The 7,583-nt window shown below is 37.6% G+C and overlaps 1 non-coding gene across 1 annotated transcript; it reads right to left on the bottom strand.

Annotated features, from left to right (window-relative positions):
* Window positions 1–7,102: 7,102 nt before the first annotated feature.
* On the bottom strand, window positions 7,103–7,174 carry TRNAG-UCC (transfer RNA glycine (anticodon UCC)). The gene has a single exon. It is a non-coding gene; the product is annotated as a tRNA-Gly (tRNA).
* Between the last annotated feature and the right edge of the window lie 409 nt (window positions 7,175–7,583).

Raw genomic sequence — 7,583 nt, 5'->3', positions numbered from 1 at the left:
TTTGCAAGGGACTTTGTGAATGCCTTAAGGATGAACTTGTATTTCGGGAACTCCCCGATTCATTGGAGGGTCTTATCAATTTGTGTATTACTCTTGACGCCCGGCATTCTGAACGTCTTCAGGAGAGAGATAGGAATCAGAGATCCTTTGTTAAATCTTCTTTTCGTCCTCCTATTTGAACCTCAAGTCTGTCTAATAATAATTCCCAATCTCCTGAGTCTGTGGAACCCATGGAAGTAGGAGCTATTAAATTGTCAGAAGCTGAATGCCATAGAAGGCGTACTCTTGGATTATGTCTTATTGTGGTACCAAAGGACATTTACTGAAGGACTGTCCTATCCGGCCAGTAAAAGCCAAGGCTTAACTTTTGATAGAGGGACAGAGTTAAGCCAGAATCCCATGTCTTCCCTCAATTCTAAACTTTTTGTTCCTGTAACTATCACTTTTGGAAACACCAAGTTTCGAGCTCAAGCCCTCATTGACTCTGGAGCAGCTGGAGTTTTCATTAATTCAAACTTTTCTGACTCTCTCAGGATTCCTCTTCAAGCCAAGAAACAGTTAATTAAGGTAACCACTGTTAGTGGACAGCCTCTAGGTTCTGGTATCATACAAAATTCTACCATTCCTCTTCTTTTGTCTGTGGGCATACTCCATTCTGAAATTATCTTTTTTTAAGTCATCACTTCTCCCCACATACTGTTGATTCTGGGGTTACCTTGGTTGCAGCTTCATGATCCAGTCTTCTCATGGTCTAAAGGAGAACTTATTTCCTGGGGAACTACCTGTTTCAAACATTGCCTGCAAAATCCCTCAAAACCATCTTGTCCTGTCGTAGCTATGGTGGAAGTTCCTGATTCATTGCCTAATTACTATCATGCCTTTAGTTATGTGTTTTCTAAAAAGGAGGCTGAGATGTTACCTCCACACGGGATATTTGACTGTCCTATCGAATTGTTTTCAGGGGCTTCTCTACCTAAGGGAAGGACCTATCCCCTCTCTCGTCAAGAAAATGTCTCTCTTGAGGAATACATAAAGGACAACTTAGCCAGAGGATTTATTCGTCCTTCCTCATCACCTGTGGGTGCGGGTTTTTTCTTCATTGGGAAAAAAGATGGAGGTCTCCGTCCCTGTATCGATTATCGGGCCTTGAATCAGATTACTGTCAAAAACAGCTATCCTCTGCGGCTCATTCCTGAGTTATTTGATCGTCTTCAAGGTGCTTCTATTTTTTCCAAGTTAGATCTCCGTGGGGCCTACAATTTGGTCAGAATCCGTAAAGGAGACGAATGGAAGACGGCATTTAACACTAGATTTGGTCACTACAAGTATCTAGTAATGCCATTCGGATTGTGCAATGCACCAGCAGTATTTCAGCACTTTGTTAACAAAATCTTCAGAGATTATCTAAATCAATTTGTTATCATTTATCTCGATGACATTCTGATCTATTCCAAAACATTACAGGAACATGTACATCACGTAAGACTGGTACTTCAGAGGTTACGAGACAATTCCCTGTTCGCTAAATTGGAGAAATGCTCTTTTCATCAGAGTTCCATTCCCTTTTTGGGTTATATCATTTCAGAATCAGGTTTTGAGATGGATCCTGCTAAACTTTCGGCTATCAAGGACTGGCCCAGACCAACTACTCTCAAATCCCTGCAGAGGTTTCTTGGCTTTGCCAATTACTATACAAAGTTTATTAAGAACTTTGCTGACATCACGTCTCCGCTCACTTCTCTTACTAAGAAAGGGCAAAATTGTAAGAACTGGTCCACTTCAGCAGTACAGGCTTTTGAAACGCTAAAATCAGCATTTTCTTCTGCACCTCTTCTCAGTCATCCAATTCCTGATCTCCAGTTTATTTTGGAGATTGACGCTTCTTCTATAGCAGCTGGAGCTGTTCTCTCCCAAAGTGATCCGACTACCAGCAAGATACATCCTGTGGCGTTCTTTTTGAAAAAATTCAATCCTGCCGAGTTAAATTATGATGTGGGCAATAAGGAGCTTTTGGCTATGAAATTAGCTTTGGATGAATGGAGGCATTTGTTAGAGGGTACCAGTCAACCTTTTTTCATTTTGACAGATCATAAGAATCTTTTATACCTCCATACAGCTACTCGTCTCAATCCTCGTCAGGCTCGGTGGGCCTTGTTCTTCTCCAGGTTTAATTTTGTACTTTCCTTTGTTCCTGGTTCAAAAAATTCCAAGGCAGATGCTTTATCTAGACAGTTCCAATCTTCTGAGCCTTCTCCTTTGGATTCTGAACCTATACTACGTCCAGTCAAAATTTTGGCTCAAGTATCCTCTTTTAGGATTTACATGCTGCTCAAGTCCGGGTACCATCTTCTTGCAAACTACCTTCTGGTATCCTGTATGTACCCAAAGGATTACGTGTTAAGCTTCTACGTTGAGCTCACGACAACATTTCAGCAGGTCATCCTGGAGTAACCAATACTTTGTGGAAACTGAAGCAGCATGTTTGGTGGTCCACTTTGAGGAGGGATGTTAAGGATTATATTGCTGCTTGTAGTTCTTGTGCTTCGAACAAACAATCTTCTCATCGACCGTTTGGTCTATTACACCCTCTTCCTATTCCTTATTACTCTTGGTCTCACTTATCCATGGACTTCGTTACAGATCTTCCTGTTTCTGCTGGAAATACGACCATTTGGGTAGTGGTGGATCGGTTCTCCAAGTCTGCTCACTTCATACCTCTTCCAGGCTTGCCTTCAGCTCAAAGACTTTCTGAACTCTTTGTTCTACATATATCTCGTTTACATGGTTTTCCCACTGACATAGTCTCAGATCGCGGACTTCAATTTGTTTCCAAGTTTTGGAGGTCTTTTTGTAAGCACTTCGGAATCAACATATCTCTTTCTACTGCACATCATCCTCAATCCAACGGACAGACTGAGCGTGTAAATCAAGCCTTGGAATCTTTTCTTAGACATTATGTAGTTCATCACCACTCCAACTGGTCTCAGTTATTGCCTTTGGTGGAATTAGGTGCAAGGCTCCTTTACTTCGTACTGGAGACAGAGTATTTTTATCCACCAGATTCATACGTCTAAAGCAACCTTGTACTAAGTTGGGTCCTAAGTACATTGGACCTTTTCAAATTGTTTCCAAAGTTTGTTCTTCTGCATACCGCCTGGCTTTACCCAAGACTCTCAAGATCCATCCAGTGTTTCATGTCTCCTTTTTCAAGCCAGTCATCTACAACCGGTACTCTATCAAGAGTAAACCATCTCCTCCACTTTCCGTAGAGGGAACTTCTGAGTTTGAAGTCAGCCAGATTTTGGATTCCAAGCTACGGGGCAATCGGCTGTACTGCCTGGTCCATTGGAAGGGTTATCCTATCGCTGAACGATCTTGGGAACCAGTCTCTCATGTTCATGCTCCAGCTCTTGTCAAGACTTTTCACAAGAAATACCCTGCCAGGCCCGGTTGGGTCCCCCGGAGGGGTCCTTGAGGAGGGGGCACTGTCACGCTCGGCCACTGGGAAGCTCCGGCGGTCCTCTCTGTGTGCTTGATTGGCAGGTAGTCTGAGCCGCCCCTTCCTGATGATGTCACTACCAGGCTTTTTATTCCGGGCTTCCTGTTTCTTCAGTGCCCGTTTGTTTGTTACTCTTTGTGGCTCCTGTGAGGACTTCGCTGTGAAACTTTCTAACTGCTGATTTTCTGTTGCCAAACTCTGCAAAGACTGACTATGCTGGGCTAACCCTCAAACTTCCTGATAACGTGTTTCCAAATACTGCAAGTACTGTTTATTCTGTGAAACTCTCAAACTTCATGTTAACCTGTTGCCAAACTCTGCAAATACTGTTTATTCATTGTAAACTCTCAAACTGCATGATAACCTGTTGCCAATCTCTGCAAGTACTGATTAATCTGTGTTAACCTTCAAACTACCTGATATCCTGTTGTCTAACTCTGCAAGTACTGACTATTCAGTATTAACCTTCAAACTGCCTGATAACCTGTTGCCAAACTCTGCAAGGACTGACTACACAGTGTTAACCCTCAAACTGCCTGATAACAAGTTACCTACTCCTGCATTATTAACTGTTTCTTGTTTTATCCTTCCTCTGTTTGAGTATAAGTGGACTATCCCTGCTCTCCTGATTCTGTGGAAGACATTTCCTGAAACCAGTTCCTTACTCAGAAGTCTATTTGGCTGATATCTTGTATTACTTTGGACTCAGGCTAACTCTGCTCCATATTGTGAGTACATTGTTTTTTAGAGGTTGTCGTGGGGTCACGTCCTGGATTAAACTCAAGGGTGTTGTTTAAGTTTGCCCTAGCATTTGGGTCTTCTTCTGGACATTTCCTAACCTGACATGATGAAAGAGTCTACTGGAGAAGGAGCTAGTTCTATTGCATTCTTCTCCAGTAGCTCCGAAATGTCTAAATCTAGAAGGGATTTATTTTCTGTAGAGAATTTTATCGGGATAGGACAGGAATTTTGAAAGGGAATTTGAATAAAATCTAATGGAAGGCCGGATACGGCTTGAATAACCCATGGGTCTGAAGTAATTTTTTGCCATTCTTTTATAAAATACATAAGTCTGCCACCTATTTTTTGATAGGAAAAATTTGTGGAAATAAAGATGGAAGAACTTACCTTGGAATGGTCTCCTATTATTCCTGAAGTTCCTTGAACCTCTGTTGAAGAATGTTCTGTTTCTTGATGGAAAGAAACTTGCGTGTGAGGACATGGAAGGGACAACATTTTGGAAGTGGGACCTGGATATGTTTGAGTAACGGCTGGAAAAGTGATCCCTGCCTTTTTTTCAATTTGTATATCTGAGACATCAAAATTATCAGATGAATCAGAAGAAATTAAAAATGTTCTTTTCCTATTCAATCTCTTTTTTATTTTAATTTGATAATCACTTTCTGAGTCTGATGACACATATTTGCGCTGCAAGGCAGGCTGGGAAATGTCAGAACTAAGCTGACGTGGATTAACTCTTTTATAATTAACATGAGATTTATCATGAGATTTTGATTTAAAATTTTTTAATAAATGCTTCTTTTTAGCTGAAGCTTTTCTAGGAATATTATTTTTAATTTCGTTCACAGAGTTAATTGCATAACTTTTATGTTTAAATTCTAGCTGCTAAACTATCTAAAGTTCTTTAACAAATGTGCAATTTACTTATACTATTGTATGGGGAGAGAGAAAAAACAAATATAACAAGGTGCATATAAATACAAATGTTGCCAACTTGAATAAATGCAACTTTTCCGGTCAGAATCTGAGGTGGAATGAGGGCGGTAAAGAGAAAACCTGTAATTGACAGGTCAAAAGGCGGGGAAAACACGTCACCTAAAATGGAGGCGTGACAGAGGGAGCAAGAAGGGAACCAAAATGGCGGCCACAACTGGAGATCGTTGCGCACAGAGAAGGAGACAGCAAACGAGTCTCAAGCAAATACAAGGGAGGAGAATAACGTTGTAAGAGAAAACGGATAAAGTAAACAAAGGTATACTTGTAAATGGCTGGACAAAGTAAAAAACGGAATGTGAAATTTACAAATATCAATAAAGCGAAAATAAAACACAAATTAATGTAAGTTAAATAAGGGAATGTAGAAGGAAAACGAAAGTATTATGTAAAAACCAACATGGTAAATTAATTAAAGGGACATACAGATAAAAAGAAAATACCAAGAAAAAATGAAAAAATAACAGAATTAATATACCAAAGAAAATTAAAATAATAAGATAATAAATCAAAGTGTATATATATATATATATATATATATATATATATATATATATATATATATATATTATATTCAAAAAACAAATAAAGAGAATGTAATTTTTTTTATTTATGATAATAAAGCACAATATACTTATCTCTTGAGCAGCAAAGAGAAAAGAGGAAGATTTGACAGTTACTGGTCATTTTATGAGTTGCTGGACTCTTCTCATTGGTCATTTTTGTCCATTATATTTCAAAACTTGTTTTCATTGGTTTATATGTTTTATTCATTCTTATCTTTATTGTTTGTTTAAATTAATGTCCGTTAAAATGCTGTCTGCAGGAAAGTGAAAAGATATATAGCAAAATAGGAGTCTCTGTCCTTGTAATAAAATTGTCTATTTATTTGAGCTAACCTTGAAATAGGTTAAATCACACTGAACCATAAGTAAGGTTTTTGTATTTATCTATGAAAGGTTGCCTTTATAATTGTATTTTAATTGATTTTACTACCTATTGTATACAAATAAAATAGGAATCCATGTTATCAAGTGATTTGTTGTAGTTAATTGGAATACAGTTCACAATGGAATTGTGAGTTGCATTTCTTTTTACAATGCAGATTTATATTTTATCTGAAAATACCAAAGGTTAGAAAGCTACAGTGACAATGCAATAGGTTTTTGGACCACTGGAAAACTCAGCTCTTGGCTAGAATTTTACTTGGCAGAATGAACAATTAGCGGTCGATTTATGAAAGTCTTCGACTGGCTTTGCACCCCTTACGCTGAAGATCAAGATCTTGGAGAGAAGTAGCTGAATTCTGCATGGGACACCAGTAAGAGCCCATTTAATGATGTAAACTCTGGGGCTTGGTTAGAAGTCTGAATCAGCACAATGTTATTTAAAAATAAGCATAAACTTTATATTATAACAAAAGCTCCCCAGATGGGCTATATAAATGGATCACCTACAAAACATTTATGCAAAGAAAAATCTAGTGTACAATGTCCCATAAGTCTAGTTTTAGGAGGGCAGAAAAGGCAACTCTTTCAGCAGCATGGCATGAATCACATTAGTGAATAGAAAAGAAACACTGGTAACATATTGGGAAATATATATATGAACAGTTATAATAATACGTAAGTGCTCTTTTTCATTTACATTAAAATTTGCATTATCTAACATAAATTCTTATTTTACAATTTTAAGTAACTATAACACCATATGTTGCAATTTTAAAAGAAATTGTCATTGTTTTCTTTTTACGTATTGTTTTTGTAATATGCTTGAATGAACCACCATTACAACACTATTTCATAAAAGAAAATACAGATACCAATAACAATTTTATTTTGCAGAATAATTCCAAATAAAAACATGCACTGCGTTGGCTGGGAATCGAACCCGGGTCAACTGCTTGGAAGGCAGCTATGCTCACCACTATACCACCAACGCTTGATGAAAATAAAAATATATATATATAGATATATAGGATAACATATACTGGAAATCACTGTATTTTATGTGGTATGACCGGGAAACCTTCAGAAACTAAGAGTACAGTGATGCAAGGTACATATTAAATGTACTGTACTTCAACAACACTCTTGGGAAAAAAATAGAGTAACAACACTTGTGAAAAGGAAAAAAAAATCATTTAAAAATTAAGGGATTTAATACAACCACAAAAAAACATTATCTATCTATCTATCTATATACAGTATATCTATCTCTCTCTCTATATATATATATATATTATAACTATAACACCATATTTTGCAATTTTAAGAGACATTGTCATTTTTCTTTTTATATGTATTGTATAGTATGATTGAATCAATTCCCACTACAATTTTTTTTTCCT

This window comes from Bombina bombina, chromosome 1 (assembly GCF_027579735.1).
Source record: "Bombina bombina isolate aBomBom1 chromosome 1, aBomBom1.pri, whole genome shotgun sequence".
In the NCBI taxonomy this organism is placed as follows: domain Eukaryota; kingdom Metazoa; phylum Chordata; class Amphibia; order Anura; family Bombinatoridae; genus Bombina; species Bombina bombina.
This window is presented reverse-complemented; position numbering and strand designations above follow the sequence as displayed.